This window comes from Macrotis lagotis, chromosome X (genome assembly GCF_037893015.1).
Source record: "Macrotis lagotis isolate mMagLag1 chromosome X, bilby.v1.9.chrom.fasta, whole genome shotgun sequence".
NCBI classification, from domain to species: domain Eukaryota; kingdom Metazoa; phylum Chordata; class Mammalia; order Peramelemorphia; family Peramelidae; genus Macrotis; species Macrotis lagotis.
The window spans coordinates 322,551,052-322,577,053 of NC_133666.1; the positions used below are offsets into that span (position 1 = coordinate 322,551,052).

General features: G+C 33.2%; 1 long non-coding RNA gene across 2 annotated transcripts in view; it reads right to left on the reverse strand.

The window, feature by feature from the left end:
* Positions 1-26,002, reverse strand: part of LOC141502084 (uncharacterized) — a 60,574-nt gene that overhangs the window by 5,022 nt on the left and 29,550 nt on the right. The window contains exons 2-3 of one of the 2 annotated variants that reach the window (XR_012472392.1): positions 16,601-16,688; positions 14,978-15,127 (exon numbers count right to left, since the gene is read on the reverse strand). This is a non-coding gene — a long non-coding RNA (uncharacterized LOC141502084). The remainder of the gene's footprint in view (positions 1-14,977; positions 15,128-16,600; positions 16,689-26,002) is intronic. The other variant, XR_012472391.1, reaches the window with a different exon arrangement.

Genomic DNA, 26,002 nt, shown 5'->3' on the forward strand with positions numbered 1-26,002 from the left:
TAAAGGGTGTATCCTATAGAGGAACGAAGGAGTGAGAGGAGACAAAAATGATTGAGTAGAACATTTCAAAAATGGCAGATGGTCAATTAAAAGTCATAGAATTGGATGAGGAAATACTTTATTTGAGGATAAACAAGTGGATCAGTGTGTCTGGATCCTAAGAGTACAAGAAAGGAAGTAAATTGAAAGAAAAGATTCAAAAAAGTGGGAAAGATCCAGGTTGGGAAGGTGTTTAAATAGCAAATAGAATTTTTCTATTCAATCTTTTTGGCAAATGGGAGTCACTTGAGTTTCTTGAATAGGTTTACTTTTGGTCCATTCAGCTATTTTTCAATTAGCATCCTCATAGGTGTTTGGTATAGCTCATGTCAATTTCTAAGATAAAGTATCCTGTTTCATTTCTTTCTTCCATTATTCATTAGCATATATAAATTATATATATATATATATATGTACATATATATATAAATTTAAGTGGACTAAAGAGTTTCAAAAGAAAGTATCATCTAAGTTCTAAGGAGGGAAATGTCATTCTTAATGAGAGACTTGGGGATTACATTATGGAGGAGGTAGCATTTAAATTAGACACTAAAGGATGAATCTAAATTAATCAACTGAGTTGAGAAAAGGAAAACATGTCAGGAAGACATTGTTGTGTGATTACAGAGACAGGAATACATTGGTCAAATACATAGTATAGAATAATTTGACTGGAATGCATTTGTGCTTTGAACATACTAAATATTTAATAAATATTAGTTGATTTAAACTGAATTCAGTCTAAGGTAGGGAGTAGGAGTGGAATAAGAAGGGGGGCACCCCTATTTCCTATTGTTGATGAGCTTCTAGTAAAATTTGCTTGTTGCTTTGGGGTTAAAAGAACTAATTTATTATAATTGTTCATTGTATTACTAGATCATTATTTTATCTGGTTCATTTTTGATATTTTTACTTATGAAAGCTGCTCTTTATTCTAATGTTCTGGCAGCTATATTCTCAGGAAGTCTTCACATTTTTTTTCAAAATTTGATAGAAATGAAGAAGAAAATATAGGGATAACAGCTAAATTAGGTGGGAGAGTCAAAAGAAGGCCTTTTACAATCAAGGAAATTAAAAAAATATTATAGGAAATACAGATTTTTATCCTGTGTTGGTAGACATATGAAGAGACAATGAGAAAGGAAAGATGGGTGATGCATGAGAAATAAGAAGTAATAGCTAGAGGAAGGCCTAGAGGAAACAGGAGGGATATAATCATGGACACACTTATAGGACTATATGTAGTCAGAAATGGGGATATGTCTTCATAGGAGGATGGAAGAGAGAATGAGAGTTGGGACTAAAATTAATAAGAACCGAAGTTTGTGAGGTGATGTAGCTAATCTTGGATAGTATTAGAACAGTTTCCATGAAAAGTGAGACATATCAGATAAGAGTATAAAATATGTAGAGCAGCTATGAGGTTCCAGCTGCTTAATATATTTGTAAATGAGTTGCAAGGGCAAGCAGACTAATATGAAATCAATGTGGAGATGGTATTAAAGGAGATTTGGTTTTTTGGACTGCAGTCTACTCTTATCAGATTGATGGACTCTTGGCAAAATACATATTTCATCTCAGAAAGACTAGAAGTAACATTTATCAAGAGGTTTGCCAACGTGATCAAGTAGACTTTAAATTGAAATACGAAAGGGGGTAGAAAAATTCCCATATAAACAAACAAAAACAGATACACTGCAGGACACTTGCATGACATAAAATGAAATCCCATAGAAAAGACAGAGTTTAATAAATCATCAAAAATACTTATCCTTACATGTGTCTATACCAATGTATAAAGTCTCAGGTATCAGCTAAGTTAATTTGATGTTATAGATGATAAAATATTAGAGATAATATTTAGGGAATGGGTAACAATTCATTATTGAAATAAGAAAATAGAAAATGTATCTTGTTCAAAACAAGTCTCTAGTTTAAAGATAGCATATTACATTATATACCAATGTATATATCAATCTAATTACAAAGGATTGCATTGTAGACTTAGGACAAATGATTACAATTCACATAAAGGAAAAAGAAATAAAGAATCTCAATAGAAATAATAAAAGTCAATAAACAAAATGTTCATAGAAGTGCCAGATCTAAAACTATATTATAAATTATTAATTATTAAAATAATTTGGTACTAGTTTAACAATTTATCAATCAATGGAACAGAGGTACAAAACAAATATTTAATATGCTAGTATTTGACAAGCACCAAGATATCAGCTACTAAGATAAGGATTTACTATTTGATGAAAACTGCTGGGAAACTGGATTTCAGTATGGAAGAAATTAGACTTAGACCATTACCTCATAATGTATGCAAACATTACACTCTAAATTGGCATGTGAGTTAAATATAAAGGTCACATCCTAAACAACTGAAAGAAATATGGTTATATATATATATATCAACTTTAAAGAAAAAAAGAAAATTTTATGACCAAATAAGGAATGGATCTGCTAAATTATATGGGTAATTTTGATTAAAAAAATTAAAAGAGGTTTTTCACAAATAATTCTAATAAAGCTAATATTAGAAGGCAAACAGAGAAATATTTGCAGCAATTTTCTCTGTTAAAGTTCTTATTTACTAGATATATTGGGAACTGTTTCAAATTTATGAGAAAAAGAACCATTCCTGAATTGATGAATTTTCTAAAGATAAGGGAAGAAACCTAAGTTATTTATAGTCATATAAAATTCTCTGAATCACTACTAATTAAAGAAATGCAAATTGAGGCAATTACACGATTTTACCTCATACTCATCAGAATAGTAATGATGACCAAAAAAGGAAATTTATAAATGATGGAGCAGCTGTGGAAAAACAGGAGCATTGTTACACTGTTGGTGAACTTGTGGATGGGTACAGCGACTCTGGAAAGAATTTTGGAATTATATTCAAAAAATTTACTAAACATTATTGACTTGTAAATGAGTATAAATGTTCTGGAAAGTGATGCAGAATTATATTAAAAATGTTACTAAACAGTCTATATCCTTTGACCCACTGATGCCACTTTTAATCCAATATAAAAAGAAGATCAAAGTTAGAGGAAAAGTTACTTTATGTACAAAATATTTATAATTGTGTGGGGTTGGGAGTGGTTCCAGAAAGCTGGGAACTAATGGGAAGCCCAACAATTAAGGAATAGCTGTATGTGGTATAGAATATGATGATGTCCTAGAATAAATGAGGAAAGATATGATTTCAAAAAGACCAAGAAAAATGTATGAACACATGCTTAAACAATTATAACATGAATATTATAAAAATGAATAATGTAGAAGATTTTTATAAGCTAATGAATGAAATGGACAAAGTCAGGAGAACAATTTATTAAGAAATAGTAATAACACTTTTTTTTAGGTTTTTGCAAGGCAAATGGGGTTAAGTGACTTGCCCAAGGCCACACAGCTAGGTAATTATTAAGTGTCTGAGATCGGATTTGAACCCAGGTACTCCTGACTCCAGGGCGGGTGCTTTATCCACTGAACCACCTAGTTGTTCCTTAAGAAATAGTAATTACACTTTAAATGTAATTTACAAATTCTAGAGGAGTGAGGTGCAGTCATAATGGGTGGCTTCAACTAATTAGATACTTTCTGAAAAATTAATGTTGTCAAAATCATACCTTTGATAAAGTTATTTTGCCTTGCAGATAATTTCATTTATCAAGAGATAATATATTTATTTCCTCATGCATAAGACATATCTGTTTCCAAAAAAAATTGGAGTCTAAAACGTGGGAGCATCTTATACAATGGTTGTAGATTGCCTACTTTTTCAAGCTTATTGTTTTTGCACTCATTGTTTCACATTTGGTACCGGTATATTAGGTTACGTTTTGCCATGTTCTCCCTGGAAATGGCCCAGAAAACATTTTCTTACAGTGCTGAATTCCAGTTCAAAGTGATCCAGTTTGCAAAAGTGAATGGAAATTGTGCTGCTGAATGTCACTTTGGTCCTCCTCCAACTGGGAAAAACAATCTGAGACTGGCTATGGAAAGAAAAAACCCTACTGAAAATGTCATTGCAGAAGGTGGCCATGAGAGGCAAGTCAGCAAAATGGCCTTATTTCGAGAGGAAATTGAATAGCAGAGGGTCATTGGAATTCCTCTATCCTCGAAGATGGTTCAGCATGAGGCAAGAAGAATTGCTGATGAAAAAGAAATGAGTGATTTCAAAGGAGGACACAGTGGGTACTTCAGGTTCAAGAAACAGAATGGAATAAGCATGTATCCATGCACCAGACTTGCCCAGGGAGCACTTGTGGTCAATCACAGACCAGAGCACAGGCAGGAGAGTGGTCAGAGCCTCTCCTGAGACAGTGATTTGTCATCAAACACAGATGAGGACAAGATAATGGATGAGAATTTTGACAGTGATGAGTTGTAAGACTTTTATGATGAATAAAACTTCAATAATTTTAATACAATTTTTTTTCAAATTTTGGGTTTCAAAATTAGGGTGTGTCTTATACTTGGGGAAATAGGGTAGGTGAACCTGTTGAAAGGAACTACTATGCTAGATTTAATTGTAATGAAAAAGATACATATGTTCATGTGAAAGTGATGGGGACCTTGGGAGAAAGTCATCATGTATTCTTAATGTTTCTAATTGTAAAGAAAGGAAATGCTGGAAAAGTCAGAAAAAGAACTTAGACTTTAGCAATAGAAGTTTCAAAAAATTCAGAGGAAACATCGGTATGATCCCATGGCCCACATCTCTAAAAGGGACTCTGAAATAGCAGACTCTAGAAAATGTAATTATGTTTCTACAATTATGAATGATTTCAGTCCAAAAAAATGGATAGAAGGGAGACATCTAAAGAAGCCAATGTTTCTCTCTGATAAGCTGAGAGTTTAAAAGGACAAGTATAAAAGATAGAAGGAACACACTACCAAGTTTGAATATTAAAGAGTGTCAAAAGACTGAAAGAATAGAATCAGAAAAGCTTGAGTATAGAATGAGCTGAGGCTTGCAAAAATTGCCAATGGCAACAAAAAAAGGCCTTTTTTAATGCTATGTTCAGAGCAAGATGAACAAGGAAAGGATAAGCCCACTGCTTGAAGCAGATGGTTTAATGTTCACAGATGACAGAGAGAAAACAACATTCCTTAACTTATTTGTTTCTACTGATTCCCTTGAAGAGAGTCATCTACAAACTGGAAAGGGTAAAACAAAGATGGCTTTATATATGTTAGGGCAGTAGATTTTATGATGGCTATTGTCAAACACTAAAATTTTCATAGGGGAATGAGAGTGATGACAAGAGTTTTAGAAAATGCATCATATGGGGAAAGATTAAAAGAACTGAGAATATTTGCCAGTCTCATAGTATCTGACTATAACTGTGCTGTGATTTCCATTCTTCAATTGTAGAATTAGCTACAAAGTCTCAAGGTAAAGGACATACAAAGCAGTGAATAACCCATGTCTGAATTTGATATTATAGTCATGGACCACACACACACACACACACACACACACACACACACACACACACACAAACACACACACACAAACACACACACAAACAAACCAGGCACAGGAAATGGAAAGTACAGTGTATAGAGTGCCAGAGCTGGAGTATGGAAGATTCATATTCTTGAGTTCAGGCTTTGACTTCAGATAATTACTATTTGTATGAACCTGCTCCAATCATTTAACCTTGTCTGCCTCAGTTTCATCATCTGTAAAATGTGCTAGAGAAGAAAATGGTAGCGTATTATCTTTATCTCAAAAACTTCAAATAGGGTCACATAGAGTTGGCAATGACTGAAAAACAAAAAAGTTTATGTGGTTATTTGTAAATGATAGAATGTGATTTTGTCCTGTAAATAGTATTATGTAATCTATTAAAAATTATGTTTTGTAGACTATCAATACTGTGCTTTATCCAATTTAAACTAATTGTTAGAAAGGCAATCAGGCAGCTGGCTAGGTAACTGTTCTTTCCTTTTTGTGGGTCTGCATGGTTGAAATTAGTCAAATAGTAAGAATGTGTATTTCAGCAGTAGTCAATACACTGTTTAGAAAAACGGCATCTTCTCAGTTAAATAAGGACCTGGGTATATGACATTTCAATTTATTTTATACTTCAACCACGTATGTTCCTGTGTCAGTATATACTAAAAATATACAGCTGCTAGATTAGTACCAATCATACTAAATTATTTGTAATTTGCACTACTGAATTCTTGTATAATTAATACTCTTGGGTCCAATGCACTTCTTCACTTACATACTTATCATATTTTTACCAGATCTTCATTGTCATGAACTTTTCTCAGATTTCTAACTATATTGACATGATTATGAAGTCAGTGAATAGAAAATCTCAAAGAAAGGCAACAACTTTATTTCTCTGCCTGACTCTGTCTCAGTCTATTATTCTGTCTCTGTCTTTCTGTGTCTATCTCTGTCAGTCTATTTTTGTCTTTCTTTTTTTCTTTTAAGATGATGATAGAGTTATTTCATTGATTTAAGGAACTATATTAGTATGAAAACTTCCCCTGATGAAGAATATCTCACCTAAAAATCAGAGTCCTTGCAAAATGCCTAGATCACTGAGAAGATAAGAGAATTGCTACTTGTCTTAGTGATATGTGTCAGATACACAATAAGGTTGCAAGACCATTTTTTTCTCTACTAGACCATGTCACTAGTTATATGCTAATATTTAAAAATTAATATATAGAAAAATAATATTTTATACTTATATATAAATATTCTATATAATTATATTTAAATATAAACATGTGTAATAGTTTAATGAATAAAGAGCTAGCCAAGAAACCTTGGATTCAAGTTCTGAATCTGTTATATACTATGTGACCTTGGGTAAGTCATAATCACTCAGTTCTTTTAGCAAGATTGTAAGGTTAGTTTCTCTAATCTTATAAGTTTCAAATAAGGATCTCACAATATTGGTAGAGGGAGCTTCCTCACCTGGGAAGTCTATATCAATGAAACTATAGAGGAGGAGTTTGATAATGGAGTAAAAATCTCATTTTCATGAAGTTCTTGGTTCAAGTCCTGTATCTGATAGGTCAGAATTGTATAATCACAACTTCCTCAATGTCAAGTCACTTATATGTCAGTTATGTTAAACTCTAACTAAAATAGTGCTCAAGGCAGCTCAAAAATAAAGAATCAACTGGTAATTCAGAGCAAGAGAGAAACTGGGTTTGATTTCTGCCTTTGTATAGTACTTCCTATACGACCTTGACCAAGTCATTCAAACTTAATGAGCCATATTTTCCTTATTTTAAAATAAACAGGTCAGACTAGATAAACTCTAAGGTGCCTTAGATATAAATCTGTATAGTATAATCATTATTCTAAATTACATGTGAGTTTTTAATTCTATGTCAATGAAAGGTGTTTCCATAGCAATTTTTCCATCTATCAGGGAGATCACTGTTATGGCCCAAATAAACAAATATATATTGAAAAAATACATAGTATATATGCATGCACACAAACACATGCCTGTATAATGCATGTATGCAGGTAAATATGCACACTTGTGTGTATCCGATGTTACCATTTTGCATTTTGAATATATTAAAGCTTTAATATCCATTAAGACTTTTGGGGAACTTATAAATACATACACAGAAAAATTAAAATAGAATGATGTGCCATTCACCCCCCTTTTATACACTTAAATCTTGTCAAAACTTTTAGACATTTGGAAATAGTTGATTGCAATGTAAAGTTTACAGATGGTAAATATTGAATGAAAAACTTCATTGGATACAAGGGCATCAGTTATATACATGTCTTAATATCTGCATATACTTTATGCTTGCCTAATAAATTTACAGAAGTACATGCATTTATATGAGTATATTTATACACATACAAACACACAATATATGCTTACACATATAAACAACAAAAGAATTTTCTCTGTAAATACACTTTATATTATAGAGTGACTACCATCTTTCTCATTGAATGCTGCTGTCTTGCATTTCTCTTTCGTTCTCTTCAAACACTTTCTGTTAGTTCTAACCGAATTGCTTTCAAACACTTTCACAACTTCCTTGTACTTAATTTTCTTCTCCCATGGCCAACCATTTTGCAAGCTACATATACTTTTCTTTCATCACAAAGTTCTTAAAAGTAATGAACTATCCTCATAATCTCTAATATGCTATCATCCTATTCCCTCATTATGTGCTTCCAATTTGGATCCCAGTTCTCCTACTCTATCAGAAATTCTCCCCTCAAAAGTTTTCTCCACATTTTCTATAATCAACCTATACATGTTAGCCTGTTTTTTTTAACCTTATAATTTATTTCCCAACATTGTGCTCTTGTACTGTCTGTCCTCCCTACTGAAATATGCTGCCTCTTCACATCCATTTACTGGTTTCCCAGACTTCCTTCAAGAAAAACTCAAGTCATACCCTTGATTGACTAATCATTGAAGCTCTTCTATATATAACCTGAACAAAAATAGTAAAACAAGTCAGGGCCATGGCACCTTGTAGTAAAACACTTGTATAATTGGGAACCTAGCCAGTCCCCAATAAGGAGGGGAGCATTTATTGGGAATTTGGCCAGTCCTGTAAATGTACCCCCTTCCCCAACTATATCTGAGAAAATCCCTCCTGAAATCTCCAGTTTCAGGATGGATCTTCTGAGTCCAGGGTTAAATAGATACCCGGCACCATGCCTTCTTTGTTTAGGATCCTATAATTATACAAGTCTTGTTCAGACCCCTTTGGAACTTCAGCCATGGAGAGGATGCTCTACCTGGGATGTTTCTGATCCAGACTATGGGCAGAGCTATTGAAAACTGGGGTTCCCCAGCCTGAGGTATCTTCCATGAGTTGAGGTTTCCTGGATCCTGTTTGTTTTATTGTCTGACTGGTAACTTGATTGATTATCTTTGATAAAATTTTCTAACTCTTTGACTATCTTTTATAATGTTTATTATCTCATTCTCTTAATTGCCTTTTTTATACTTATAATACTATTAGGAATCATTAATTATTGTTGTTGTAAGCTTCCTTTGACTTTACCTTTGTTATAATAAACAATAAACCACCTGCTTTTCCTCTTTTGGAGTGTCTTACTATATAGGTGCAAACCTGAACTAAAATCCCTAATCACACAACCTTCTGCAAGGTGAATTTTCCTGTCACATTCCTAACCCTATATTCCATATTCCCTTCCCTTTGTCATTACTTGCCATTTATTCTTTATTTATCTTGTTTATATATCTATACTTATAAATAGATGGATAGTTTTAGGCCTGGACTTAGGAAAACCTGAGTTTAAATTAGCCTTCAGACACTCAGAGACCTTGGGGACAAACCATCTAATCTCTGTTTGCCTTTATATCCTGGACAAGGAAATGTCAAATGACTTCAGTATTTTTGTTCAGAAGACCTCATGAACAACAATATAGTTCTTTATAGATTGTCTTCCCCATTTGAATGTGAGTTTCTTGAGGACAGGACAAGCTTTTATTTTATTTATTGTTTCATTGTTTAATAAATGGCTGCCTAGACCCCTTGAGTCATATGTATGCATACACACACACACACACACACACACACACACACATATTTTTCAATTTTGTCCAACTTTTTGTGACCCAATTTGGGCTTTTCTTGTCAAAGATACTGGAGTCATGCAATTTCCTTTTCCAGTTCATTTTACACATGAGGAAATGAGACAAACATTGCTAAGTAATGTGTCCAGAGTTACATAGGTAGTAAGTGTCTGAGGCCAGATTTGACCTTACAAAGATGAATCTTCCTGACATATCTCTAGGTATGGCACTCTATTCACTATCAGCTGGCTTCCCCTATGTGTACACATACATGTATATGCACATACATAGATTCATGTATACATACATTTCTAAACAAAGACAAACATATAAACATGCACACATTTATACACATGTACATTTGCATAAAATAAATTTTTATTTATCCAGCATCTAAGAATTTTGTATATAGTATGACATTGTATTTATTGAATTCAACTTCCAAAGCATAGGTTATGGTCTTGACTTTATCCTCATTGTGTGATTCAAACCTGAACGCTTTTCTTAATTTTTTTTTAGAAAGCCATTTAAAAGGAATTTTTGTCTACTTTCACCCTGAGCCTGCAAAGTTCTTTCAATGAATAAGATATGAATAAGATCTAAATTCTAAATTCTTTTGTAAATGAGGTTGGGTTTTTCCATGTATATTTATACATACATACATACACACACATAGATAGATAGATAGATAGATAGATAGATAGATAGAGATATACATACATATGTCCATAAGCACATATTTTGCTTTGTTAGATTTTTAAAAAAATAATTTAAACAACTAAGTATTTTGAAAGCAAGTACTTATCAGATGCTTGACAGAATTCCTTAGTTTTCAAAATAACTTATTTTTTCACTAAAATCAACCACCTTGAGTTGTTGTTCCCTGCAAACTGGTTGGTCTGTATTGCTCAAACATTAGTCATAGAAGATAAAAGAAATTGCCTCACACAGAAGAAAAGGCAAAGGGTGAGATGAAAACCTATGCAATCAGTGTACCATGTAACTCTTATGTTGATGGTTGCCAAGAATCTTATTATTCTTCAGCTAATTAAAAATTCCATTACTGGCAAAATTCCAAAACACTAACAGATTGAAAAAAAGATGTCAACTCCAAACAAGGCTACAACACAAACAAACAAACTAGAAATGTTAAAGTCTATTGGAGCTTTCAATTCTGACCTTACCAGGTTACACTATCTCTCTCTTTTTCTTTTTCCCTAGTCTTTTTGCTGCAAATCAGCTGAAATGGGTACATCTTGAATTTATAGCCTCTAGATAGCCTAGAAGATGATTTTCTAAAAATTGTCTTTTCCTCCTAGTAATTCAACCTATTACATATGGAGTAGTCTGTGATATATACAGACCTAGACTATGTACTAATGAGGAGTTTAAGTGTAAAGCCCTTGAACTTCAGACTTCAGAATTCTATTCAGGAGAAAAGCAGATATTTTGAACTTGGTTGGGAAAAAAATAGATATTTCACATAGCAGAAGGATGGATGGAGGTTTTTGCAGGCTAAAATAACCAAGACTTCACGGGGGAGATACATTAATTGAACTGGGTCTTAATAGATTAGAATTAATGTTATAATAGAAGGCAGAAATATCATTAAAAATGGAAAAGTGTGAAAAAAAAACTATATTTATGGCTCCCTACAAAAGATAAATCTTGTATAGAGACACAAAGTTTAAAAGTGAAGATATGCCCTAATATTGATTTCTATATAGTCAACATTTCTACATAGCTGCTTCTTTGGTGAAAGGTGATGTGAAAGTTGAACAGAACTAAGTTGAATGGGAACAGTCGTCAGCTCCACCCCTGCATGAAAGTACATTAAAATGTATTTTTTAAATAATGATATGGATGTAGCACATATGTTGCCATATCCCTAGTCGTCCATTCAAATCATATTCTGAGGTAAGTAGTTCTTGTGACCTTGCTTCCTTCAACAGAAGTTGTTTTATTTTGAGACATACCAAAGACAGAATATAATTAATAGAGTCATACTACATATGAAATTACATATGAAATTCAAAATAGCTTGCATGGTTATCACTTTTCTTGACCAAATATCTTACAATTTACTAAACTATAAATCTCTCATATGGCAGAGATTGCATATTCTTGTCTAGTCTAAGACATCTGGCACAGTACGTTGTAGGTGCTCATGGAATAGGTGAATGAATGAATGAATGAATGAGTGAGTGAGTGAATGAATGCTTAAAGATCTGAAGAAAGATGACTTCTGGTCACAGTTACAGACATCATTATTCCAAAAAAAGTGTTTTTATGAGATGAAATATTTTTGTAGTTGCCAGCTTTTCATCTGATAACAAATTTTAGAACTGGTGGTATCTAATTCAGTTACAGAGTAGAATTTAGGGACCTTAGGGATTAATTTTGATCCTTATTTGTGTACTTTTCTGAGACTCTGAATTGTTTTGTATTTATGCAGATTTAAGAAAAAAGAAAGGATGGAAGGAAAAAAATAAAGATTGAAAGGAGAAAGGGATGTAGGGAGGGAAGAGGACAAAAGGAAAGGAGGAAAAGAAGAAAAAAAAGAAATATAAGCCTAGTAGGAGAAGTGAAAGCATTTCACAACTCTCCCCTCCGCCCCCAAAGAGATTCATTTATTTCCCTGATTTACCCTTTTTTAAATTTGAACTCAACACTTTCATGGAAGGAATCATTTCATATTATTACATTTACTCAGTTATCCATAAGCTACAAAGTGCCTAAATAAAGTCTCAGCAAAACCTTTTTTATTTTAATGTCAATTTTATTTACCTTTTCCCATAGCATCAGAGTCAATGGCATCCTTTAAGATAAAGAACTATCCACAACAGGCATTGAGAGAGATTTATCAAATATTTTGATACCCTACAATACTAGTAAGAATGTTTACCAGTCTTAATCCTTTTTTTTTTTTTTTTTTTTAGTTTTTGCAAGGCAATGGTGTTAAGTGGCTTGCCCAAGGCCACACAGCCAGGTAATTATTAAGTGTCTGAGGTCAGATTTGAACTCAGGTACTCCTGACTCCAGGGCCAGTGCTCTATCCACTGCACCACCTAGCCGCCCCCAGTCTTAATCCTAAAGGGAAAATCATTACCTCCTACTATTGCCCTTACTTACCTCCTGACAAGATGACCCCAGAGGAAATCAAGAGTTTCTGACCTAAAAGCATAGAAACAACTAAACTTTTTCTTTACATAACAGTCCTTGAGTTGATCAGTTTGGTGCAAACTTATTCATTCAAATGATTCAGACAGCAGTTTTCTAAGGTTGATTTTTTTGAGGTTGATTTGAAATTTGAGGTTGATTTCCAGATTGAGGTCAAAAGAATACTTTATGTAATCTCAATCTTAGTAGAGTCAGCAATTGCTTAGGGAGAAACAGTTGAAAAAGCAAAGATACATACTTCAAAAAGACTTAGGTTTAAGAAGGCAGTCAGTGATAGGAGGAAAAACTTGTGGTAGGAGAGAAAAGATCAGGTTATTGATTAGGAAAGAACCAATTCTGGAATTCTCAATGGCATTGCAGAGAAGAAGTGATCTGGGAAGCCTACCCGAGCAGTTTAACAAACAAAAAAAGCCCCAAACACCCTCTCAGGGTAGAGCTTTGTGAGCACTCCAATAAAGATGGAGGTATGCATTGTTTTACCAACTTGAATTCTCTGCATTTATGCCTCACTACCATTTTACTATATGTTTATATCCACTTTGCTCACACACATTATGTTTATTAATGGGAGAGAATTCCTCTCATTTCTGGAAAGTGGGAATATTTTTTAACTATTAGGAACTATAATAATAGGAGTCTTCTTCACCGTGGCACATCAGAACTTGAATGTAGATATACCTTATAGGGACAAGAATTTTCAATCTAAATTTGAGAACCAAATCTGGTATACTATTTTATAATGTCTAAGTCCTAAAAATGATGATTCTATTTTAAATATATTAAAATGTATTGAAAAGTAAAGATATTCATAGCTTTTGAGCTACACAAAAACAAACAAAGTATAGATTCTACTACCTACCCCCTATTCTTCATTTTTTATTACCTGGTCCATTTCTGGTTATCTTGACTTCTGTCTTGCCACTGGCATCTGATGACTTTTTATGAAAGAGTGAGGCTGATGACATGAATATTTCTGCCTCATTCAAATCCAATTCATATGCAAGTCAAGAAATCACCCTCTGATTTGGGGTGTTGATAGCACTTTATTATAAAATTTGGGTTGATATTGCACAATAATATGTATGCATATATTTATGTATATATATATATATTGTATATATATTGCATTTTTAATTTCTAAAATTTTCAGTATCATCTGCTGACCTTTATGTGTTATCTACACCTTTCTCAAAACTCCCCCACAATTCCCAACTAATTTCTTATGTCAACCCATGATACATCAAAACCATGATGGAGAAATTTGTGATGTGGAAACGGTAATGCTATATGCTTTCATAAAACTTCTTGGGGGAAAAATTCAACAAATTTACTTTTCTCTATGGAAAAGTAGGACTTCCTTTCATTTATGTAACTTTTATTTTAATCCCAGTAGAGTAGAATCTGATGACCAAATGTATGCTCACCCTTGCTAGCTCCTGCATAAGGTTGTTATTATGCTGCAGTACTAGGGAAAGGGTAGTCTATGACATTGCTATTGTTCCAAAGTTTACACATGAATCACACAAAATTTGGGAGCTTACTAATGATGAATCTTCCCCTCCTCAAATTTTAGCTGGCATTAAAGGTCTGAATATATAAGTTACAAAGAATTCAATGCTTTTTTAGACAAGGTGATCATTTCTTCCTCTGAGTCTTTGCACATGGCATTGTCTGCATCCTGAATAGTACTGCCTTTATCGTAAGCACATCTATATCCTACTAAACTCAATTTCTCTTGATTCTATAAAGACAACTAAGACAATCTACTCCCTGAAGCTCCTCTTTACCTTCTCTAAACTCTTCAGTAAAACTCTAGAGAATTGATTCTAACTACTTATATAAAAGGGGGTATGAATGGATTAAAAATGCCTATTTTGGGGCAGCTAGGTAGCACAGTGGATAGAGCACCGTCCCTGGAGTCAGGAGTACCTGAGTTCAAATATGGCCTCAGACACTTAATAATTACCTAGTTGTATGGCCAAAAACTAAAAAAAAATGCCTATTTTATACCTTTAGAATTATCTATCAATCAAGTATTTAATAAGTGCTAGCCTTTATGCTAAACATTATGCATGTAAAAGCAAAAAATTCATACAGTGTCTGCCTTGAAGGTATTTGTATTCTTTTGAGCTTTTGAACTGATTCTTCATTATATTACTACTTCTTACCTGGATGGTCCATGATCTTGACCCAGAAATTAATAGGAGAGGAGGTCAGACTGGATTATATTTGAAAAATTGTTCAGTGCTTGCAATGGACCCATGTTGCTCTAACTTCTGGCAATATACTATTAGTTTTGAATCATGGAATTCTATGATCTATGAAGAATTCAAGATAAAAAAAAAAAGATTAAAGGTAAATATAAAGAGGCAAGTCAAGTACAAACAGATGTTAGTATTCTATTAATATTAGAGATGCTTTGAACACAAGAAATAACATAAAAAGCTATGTATCACTAGAAAAGAAAAGAAAGAGGAAGGGATATCACATAATATTAAAGGAATTAGAATCAGTCTGCTAGGATTAAAGGTAAAGGAGGAAGATTGGGGATTCCGTGAATATAGTATTAGCCCTGGAGTCAGGAAGACTTGAGTTTAAATCTGGTCTTATTATACATTTACTAGTATGTGACCCTGGGAAAATCATATACTTCTGACTAAGTTTCCTCCAATGTAAAATGGGAATAAATAAAATATGTAAAATTGGGATAGCAACTACCTGCCAAGGTTGTTGTGAAATCAAACAGGATAATATTTATGAAAATCACATAGGACAGTACCTGATATATGGTAGATACATTATAAATAATATTCTCTTCCCTCATCCTAAAGGAGCATAAAGTGTGAATCGTGATTTGCATCACTAAAGAATGTATCCATATTGATGATATTGCAGGACCCTTGAATAATAACCACAGCTATAGTAATAATTCACACACACACATATATATATATATATATATATATATATATCAATTTAAACTTTTCAAAAGTCTATACATTTTCTTTTCACAAACATTTCTTAGGTGTACATTAAATATTTATTTTCTGTGTTTTTCAGAAGAAAAAAATTGAAGGACTAGAAGGTAAAGCTCTTGGTAATATTTTCTAATTGTCTGAGATATTATGTTTTGTGACTTTTTTAGAGCCACAAAATATTTATGTACTAGAGGAAGGATTCAAATCCAGGGTTCTCCTAACATCAAGTTTCTTTTTCTACTATGCCACCTAGTCATTCCAGGCTGCCATGATTGTTCTCCAATTACTAGTTGTATCTTCCCAGACAGATCATATGTTCCATGAAGTCAGAAATTGTTTATTATATTTCTTTGTTATACTTTGTTATATCTCTCACAACACTTAGCCCAATTCTTGGCCCACACTAGGTGACATCATTTTAAAAATTTTATAAAGTAAATTATCCTCTTTTAGTCTTTCTCTAGTTTCACCAATGCTATTGAATAGCAGGTTTGAGAAAGTTCTTGTCAATAGGCTAAATATTCCCATTTCTCTTCAATTCAGGAACATTTTTTTAAAAGTATGCTACTATGGAAAAATAATTAAAAAAAAAGAAACAGTCCCCACATTCAAAGTGAGTATATGCTACTGGTGTGAAATAATAGGCAACCAGATGGATTTCTTCACTCATTTCTCATATGAAAAATAATGAAAATTTAAACACTTCTGGCTGCCTTTCTCTGGTTAACCTAAAGCTTATCAATGTTTCTCTTAAAAATATGACTTCCAGAATTGAACACAATAGTCCAGAGCCAAATAAAATAGGAAAATCACCTCAGTGGTTCTTTACATTATGGATATTTTAATGTAGTCAAAGTTTATGTTAGCTTTCTTGACTGCCATCTCACATCATAAACACAGTCTGAAATAAATTAAAGGAAATTAAAGTCAGAGATTCAATGAATTAATTGATCACTGGTATGTGTGGAGCGAAAAGGCATAAAATTTAAAATCAACAGTTTTTCAGATAAACTAAGGCAAAAAGTGTGAACCATTGTACTTTATCATCTAAAGAATGCCATCTTCCATGTATCTGCAACACTCGCAGACATGTCATGTAGTAGCACTTAACATAAAAACCAAGAACATAAAATATACATTTTTACAGAGTTAAGATTGGCTTTCCCTATCTCCATCCTTTTAACTATTTTTCTAAAAAATATATCAGTAATTAACCACCTATTGTCCTAGATAATTTTTTCAAATATACCTTTTCCCAGCTCTTGTGACTAAAACCAAAGAACTCCTCACTTGAAAAATATTCTAAAAATCAAGATCTTCCTTTTTAAAAAACAGAATTGAGAACAAGATTCACCTATTTTTTAATTAATATTTGTTGGGCACCTATTATATACTACTTTAAGGAAACAAAATATGACAACACAGTTCCTGACCTTGTGTCTTTTTGCCTAGTAGGAGAGATTCTATGTTTTAAGAGGAGGTAGATCTTCCTCAGAGGAGGGAAAATTTTCTTCTGATTAGGCTAATTAAAAGGGCTTGATAAAAGATGTAGATTTTGAACTGGTTCCTGGAGAATACTTAAAATTTTAGCAGATCATGATGGTGTTTGAGAAAGACAAGTCTGGCAAGAGGAACTAGAATAAGCAAAGTTATGGAGAATTAAAGAAGGAAGCAGGAATTCAAAGGATATACTTAATGAATTTAAACTACTTTCAATTAGTAGTAGTAGAGACAATATATAGGAAGTATCAGTGATAAACAATGCTGCTTTGGTAGGTAGCATATCTCCCAGTGCCCCCTGTCATATGTGATACATTAGATATTTCCTTAAAACTAATCAAAACTATCCTTGGGGCTTAAATATCTCCATGGACTAATTTAGTTTTAATTTAGTTTCTAGGTTTCCTGAGAACTGATGTGTTATGGTAAAATAAGTTTTGGTAATCACTTGGATTTAAACAGTAGACTACTATGAGCAGCACAGAGTCAAGGAAGTTGTGCTATACTAAAAGAAGGTTATATACTATTTGAATATCCTTCCTCTAGCTTTAATGAAGTAAACCTCATTTTAAAAACTGTCTAATGACCTTGAGTATATATTTTTTGAGTATCACTTTGATCTAATCTTGAACCTGAGGTAATATTCCAGTTGCTATCAGAACTGATCTACTTAAAGCAGTAACTAAAAATTTCTGAGCAGTGGGGGAAAAAAACAAGTCAAACCTTGATTAAAAACATAATAATCCTGTATTGGATAGTATATTGCAGCAGACGTGAATGGTGATAATAGTTATTAGTTTGGTTATAGTAATTAGTTCTAATGTTCAGAATGTTGAAGAATGAAAACCTGAACTGTATTGGTATCAATGAGAAAAAAAAAAGATAAATGTATGCTTCAGACAGTGTGAATGACGCTGTTAATTTTGTAACAAATTATCCATGATGGGTTTGGGAAATAGAAAGGTAAATCTGTGACAGAGGTTGGATCCTGAGTGACTGGAACCCTTAGTGCAGTTATTGAAGTTAGAGAAAATGATGAAAAAAGTGAGAAGTTTCATTTGAACATTTTTGAATTTGAGGTACAAGAAGTAAATTAAGAAAAAGAGAAGAAATCTGTTGAACTCAAAGACTTGAAAATCAGGAGAGAAGCTAACAATAAGGTCTGACAAAAGAATCAGGTATCTAGAAGTAATATCTGAAGCCATGAAAACAAATGAAAAAATTTACCATATAGAGGAGAGTAAGGTCAGAAATGTCCACACCATCAACCTTTAGAACAGATATTGGAGTAGAAAAAAGGGAAAGGAAATAACTTTTTCTTTTATTTCCATCAAAGAAGGGATGAAGAAATCCAGGATTGAAATATATGTACTAAACAAGGAAGTTTTCAAAAAGAAGCTTCTTCAAGAGGGTCAATATTTCACCAGGAGTCGTAGCTGAGAGTGGAGAATTAGCTCTTAGGCTTAGTAATTAGGAGATCATTTCAGGACAATTTGGAGGAAGAAGGTTAATTTGGTATATCCTAAGGAAATAGAGGATATGTTGGGTTGGATGAACCATAATACTGAAATTGGAACACAATTATTTTGTTATTGATCTTTTAATGCATTAAACTTTAAAAGCAAGGGAAAACAATAGAAAATATGACAGTTGGAACACAGATTTCAGGAGTACCTGAGTTCAAATCCGACCTCAGACACTTGATAATTACCTAGCTGTGTGGCCTTGGGCAAGCCACTTTACCTTATTTGCCTTGCAAAAAAAAATCTAAAAAAAAACCCCCAAAGTCACAGGGTATGAAGTGGGAAAGGCAAAATTTGAAACCATATCTTTTGACTCCTGAGCCAGTGTTTTTCCTCTATGTCACAATGATTGAAGACTTTTTTGGGGGGGAGAGGAAAAGCAAAAAGGGAGAATTAGTGATGGGGATAAAAAAGGAGAAATGAGCACTTTCATATATAGAAGGAAAATAGAAGAATGGAGGAGATTGAAAATATTAGAGACAGGCAATAATTAATAGAGAGCAACCATCCAAAGCATTTGAATGGATAAAAGCATAAACTCAGGTAGATGAAAGAAGAGTAATATTTCTTTGGGACAGGAAGTAAATAGGAGAGGATAGTTGAAGATACAGGTTAATTTTGAGTTTGTTGAATATAACATTGGTTTATCATAACAACAGAATGTAAAGTCATCCAAGAATGATTAGGAAAGGGGTGACTTTTAAAACAATAAACTGTGCTTATTTTCTTAAGAACATAAGTTATGTAATCTGAAGTCAACTACATGATGTCATTCAGTTTTGCAACTTGAATTTTATTGGATCACTAAGAGGAAATTATGAAGAACTTATCATTGTCATCTTAGTAACAGAATCATTTTGGGGAAATCTTTGTTTCCATTCCTTTCTTTTTCTTGATGAATGATCTCTATATCTAAATATGCTAGGATAATATTTTTCTCATTTACTTGTATTAGAGACCCACCCAGGTCCCTGATTTGTGGTTACATCTACAATGAGTTTTCCTTAGAAATCAAAATTAAAATGTTCAGATTTTCTACCAGGCCATGAAGGGTCCTATATTTCAACCCAATTCTCTCATTTTTTTAAGCAGGACACATAAAATTTAATTTCCTGACCTCTTTCACTGATGTATAGAAGTCATTTTTCCACAACATTAGACTAGATAATCTATTCTTAGGGGAATCTCGTCAAGCCTGACTGATATTCTACATTTTTTCCCCTTTTTTTGTCTCTTCATTTTTTTTCTGCTGCAGAATCATGATAATAATGGAAACTATAAAAATAATGATGATGATAAACACCACCAACAACAAGTGTAATAATAATCCATATAAGAAAAGATTAAATACATTTAGTAGTCCATGAGGACAAGAGAAAATTAGGTAGAAAAAGGTCAAGTTTTTTTTTAATTCCTGAACATAAAATATAATTTTTCTATGAGCTCATTTTAAATGATCCAATCAGTAGACTCTTTCCATATGTTGCTTTTTGTTTGTTTATGTGCTTTTATATTTGGAAGTCAAAATGTCAGTGGACTGACAGGTCTGGAGACCACTATTCTCTATTAATTCACAGAGGATCATTACATTCTGGAGGGTTCTCTCCCATCAATAAACAGTTCATCTCCAAGATACTTTTTGAGGATATGAGAATATATTTGTTATTGACAAGTATTCAGTAGTAACATCTGTTATGTGAGACCTCTTTATTAATAACCTCATGATTTTTTGTTTTTTTGTTTTTAACTACTTTTGGTTCTCTGGTCTATCAGATAAAGGAATCCAGTCAATAAGTTCTTGTTTTCTCCCTCCACAAACAAGATACTGGGCAGCTTTCAGACTGGAATAACTTCCAGTCACAACCAATTTGTATCAGATCCAAACTGCTGAACTGGAAATCAAATGAGACGTGCCCCATTCCTGAAACCCAGAGTTCTACTCCAGACCTGAAAAGAGGGTGAAAAATGAATTGATGAAGTACAATGGTATAGGCAGGCCATCTAGAAAACTAACTAACAGATGATAACACCTACTATGTGTAATAAAGAAAAGCTTTGCAATGTGAGTGATACAAAGATTAATTTTAAAAAATAGCACCTGCTATAAGGAATATAAACCTATTGACTAGCTACAATCAAAAAAGATTTTTAAAGATAATAATATAAAGCTAACTCTAAGTGCTGCATAGTAAATGGCATGTTGGACTTGGTATCAGAAAGACCCTATTTCAAATTTTCAGACACTACTCAAAAACTCTGGGTTATTCATTTAACTTTATTGAACCTCATCTTCCTTATTTGTAAAATTTAGATAGTAATATCACCTACTGTTATAAGATGCTTTAAGGATCAAATAAGATTCATTCTCTCTCTCTCTCTCTCTCTCTCTCTCTCTCTCTCTCTCTCTCTCTCTCTCTCCAGATAAATAGATAGATAGCTTCCTCAGAGGCTTCGTTGGGCTTCTAGAATAGTAGCATCAGCTGATTGGTTGGGTTTCTAGAAGAGTAGTATCAATTGCAAATAGTGATAGGACCACTAAACTGAACATAAGAATTTCTACAGTCTACATATTGACTGAGAAAAATCATAAATTAATATTAACCATATTCTTTTTTTATTTGGTTAAATATTTCCCAATTGCATTTTAATCTGGTTCTGGCTTCAGGAGACTGTTGGACTGTTATGTAGCTGTTGGTTGCATGTTTGACACCTCTGCTCTAAAGGGTAGATACCATCATCACTTAAATGTATATTTTGTCTCCATCTTATTATAAGCAAATCCCATGGGACAGTAATTGGTGTGTTTACTTTTAAAAGTTAGATAATAGATATAATATAACTCAAAGAAAAGACAGATACTGAGATGGAGAATAAGATAAGTAGGTACAAAACATTTCCCTGTTACATGGAGAAATTTCTTACAAATATTCCATTTGTCAAAGGGAAGAGCTAATAAACTTTAGAGAACAATCTTACAAAAGAGATATATTTCTAAGGAGCACAGGATGTCAAACAAATTTCTGCTCCCAACTCTGCACATGATCAATTCATATCTTTTCTCTTTATGTTGTTTGTACCATAGGGTGGATGCAACATCTCTGCACCATAGGTTGCTCATCAGCCTCTCTTGAGTTTTCTCTTCTCTAAATTTCTGCTCTTCATTCTTAAGGCTCTTTAACTTCCTCATTTGGTGCTCTTAATCTTCAGTTGAACTTATGATGAATTACTCTATCTTTCTTTGTGGTTGTTGTTGTTTTTGTTATTTTGCAAGGCAATGGAGTTAAGTGACTTGCCCAAGAGCACACAGCTAGATAATTTTTAAATGTCTGAGGTCAGAATTAAACTCAGGTCCTCCTGAATCCAGGGCCGGTGCTCTATCCACTGCACCACCTACCAGCCCCTGATTTCTTCTTTCTATCCAGGATCAAACCCCTTTTAAGAAACACAGAAATAAATCTTGAGTTATAGTTATGGTCAAAGGTAGAATTGAGGAAAACAATAAGTGAAGGGATTGTAAAAACCTAAAAGAGAACATCAAGGGAAAAAAAATGTTAAGTCAAATAGGCATTCTCTCATTCTACATTATTTTCCAATCTGCAAACAGAACCCATGACCCAAGATGTGGCTACATGAAAGGAGAGTGGCATTCAATAATCCAATTGTTAAGACAAAGTAGGCAGAAGGAAGAGGGTGGGGAAGAAAAAAATTGCCACATAGAACAACAAACTTCAGAATTTGGATTTTAAAGTCCCCATAGTTGGAAATGTTCTGGACTTCAATTGTCAATACATTCCAAAGCATTGTCTTTGATGAATGTGTGGAATTGTTTCCTTGTCTACTCATTATCACTTAAAAAAAGAAGAAGAAAAAAAGGAAGATCTGACAATCCAAGCAATCGTCCTTAGCTTCTGTTGTTTTCCATTAGCAACAGGAGCATATTCTTTTAGTAAAACACAAAAGCTGGTACCCTGGGCTACTGCTGTGCTGAACAGTGTGCAGGGCTGATTCCTTCATTCAGGGAAGTGCTCTGAAAGGTGGTTAGAGACTGTATTAGCACTTTATTTGTCCCAATTATCTATTCTTGCCTATTAGGGTGAATGGAACATCATGACATTGTTTATCACATGCTTTCTATTCTCTAATAACACTGTTGTTTATTACCACAAACATGCTGTATGAAGTTAGCTCTACTTCTGTTAGACCTTCTCCGTTAATCCCCACTGTTCTCCTATTCTGCCTTCACATTTGCTTTGGGTTTATTTTTTTTTAATCTTTTGTCTTGCCCAGAATAAAATAATTTCCACTGATCCAAACCACAGTATGATGTCTAAAAGATACTTTCTTAAATCAGGCTTTGGGTTGAGCACTGTTAAGTGGACAACTAAGAAAGATATTGAAGGTGACACTTGTGAGGAGAAATGACCTTCACATTATACTGCAAAGGCAAATGTGTTTCTCTGTGGTTTTTTTCCATGGTCCTTCATGATGGAGCTGAAGCAATATTGTAATCTTCCTAGATAAGGACAGGAAGTGGTTATCTTTCAGATTTATCTTGACTTCCCTTAAGTTTTCTTTTTCACAAAGCATCCCCTAAAACATCTAAAGATACCATAGGCAGCTAAATGGTCCTTCCATTGAGACTATAGAAAAGATAACAGTATTTTTCTATTTTCTCAGATTGAGATGGCCTTACCTTGTATTTTCATAATGAGCATACATATACTAACTAAAGACAGTTATCTCCCTTTTGACACTCAAAAGTCGATAATAAAAACCTAAGCAGTTATAGATTCATATAAGATTTCATATAATAATGCCTTGAAGTTTCACAAAATCCTGAAGTTCTGTATATAGGATGTTACTAAGAAAATAGATTTATTTCCCTAATTTTTAGATAAGAAACTTGAGGGTCAAAGAAGTCAAATGACTTCTTATCCATTGTTCACAGATTTATCTCAAATGATCTTGCCAAGATCACTAAATTAGTTGCTAACAGAAACAGTTTTCCCCAGTCTAATTGGATTCTATGACACCATGTTGCTTTTCCCTCTTCTTTCTTCCTTTCAACCAGTCTATTAGTCATTTTAAAGGGAAAGGTCACCATTGCTATTTTATTAACGGAACAAGAGGATCCACAGAAGTCAAAAGATAACATCAGATTACACAGAATATTAATGGAAAAGTAAATTCAGAAGAGTCAATGACTATTGAAATTAGAGCTGGGGTGGCAAAAGCCTAGAACTGATTTACCTGTGGAGAATAAAACCATTCTTTGTTTTGTACTATAGATTGGTTCTAGGATTTCATTGGCATAGGGAACTCCCCCCCCCAAAAAGGTATTTTTCTTTACCAATGCAAATAAGCATCTACATTGAAATTTAGTCATAGAGAGTAACTTGACCATGATCACACAACCTGGATGTGTCAGAAGCAGGAACTGAATCCAGAACATTGTGATCCTGAAATCAGTTTGTGATTCATAAAGTCCCTCCCATTCTTTGTGTAAGAAAACCCTAATTTCATGGAGATCATTTTGATAATTCTCATATTAGTCTATTCCAGTGACTATTCTGGATGGGTAAATTCACTGGGCCCCTTAGTTCAACAACTTCACTCTATTATTTATTTGAATTACCAAAGGCATCATGTCCATGCTGCATGACTGGAAATGTTTCCTTTTCTCTTTCTGCATATGTGGGGGAAGTACATATTGAGATCAATATGGTATGGGAGGAATAAAGCCCTAGAAAGAGATTCAAGAAATGGAGTCTAGTACACAAAGTATTTTCCTACAACAATAGTATGAGTTGAGGAGTGCAAGGATTGTTATACTTACTTGAAAAATGAGGAAATTGTGAGACACAGGAGGCTGTTACTTGACCAAGGTCATACAAATAGTATCTGTGCCCTTGGTGGAACTCTAACCAAGATCTCTTACCCACAACTCTCGTACTCTTTCCACTACATCATCTAGTTGTCTTGTTATCAAATAAAGTCAAAAAGCATTGAATAAGAGAGCTTCAGGCTCTTTGCTAAGAGGTTGGACATACAAAAAGATAATCCATGTTTTCAAAGAGCTCAGAGTCTAATGGTTGAAGACATACAAACAATTTTATAGAAATAAGATATACACAGGATATTGGAGATAATTATAGAAATTATAGAAAGAACTAACAATAAGGAAAACATTGAAGTAAATCTTAGAACTGAGGGGTTGGAGTAATTTTTCACTAATATCTATTTTAGTTATTTAAATAAATAGTTTGGTTATATGTTCTGGTGGGATTCAGGAATGATTTTAAAATACAAAATGACACAGTGAAAAAGGTTCTAATCATAGGTGAATCTCAATGACTCAATTTCCACATCTATATAATGTTTACCTCCTATAGCAGTGAGAAAAATGCTTAATTCACTATATAATACTTTAAATAAAGCTTTCATATAATTTTAGATTTTGATATAGCTCTTATCTATGCACAAACGGGTATATTATGTCCTTTGCACACAGATAGGGTTCAATATTTGACCAATTTCTGAATTAATGATTGACCTTGGTAAAGTAGTTAAATACATTGCTATTAATATTCTTGGATAGGAAATTAAAATGAATAGCCACTCAGAGATAGTTAAAGGTAATTTCCACTGTGCCATAAGGTTTTTAGGAACAGAGCTTTAGAAGTCATTGATTTAGGAAGCCCCATATTAAGACTGTGATTGCAAATGTGTTGTCTGTTTTTTATTTGTTTGTTTTATTAGCAATTTGGTCACAGACTTAGAAGCAGAAGAAATATCTTTGAAAGCATCTAGTCCAATCTCCCTCAATTTACAGATTAAGAAACTGAGGTTTAGGAAAGTAAAAAAAAATGTCTGAAGTTACAGAAATATAAAGTGGTATAGTTGCAAAATGGACCCAGCACCTATCAAACACACTTTCATTTATCTATCACATTATATCATTATATCAATATTTATAAATTGAACTGAAAGACCAGAGAGTTATAAAAAACATGCATAGGGGTTTCTATGAACATGGAAAAGAGAAGTGGATATATTTAAGCTCCTAAATCACAAAGGTCTTAGCAAAAATGTATTATTTCATTTATTAAGTTCATTCCTGTGAGCAGATTTTCATAGCACATGAGCACAAAACTACTTACCTGAGAGTAGAGGAGAAGTCCACCATTAAAAG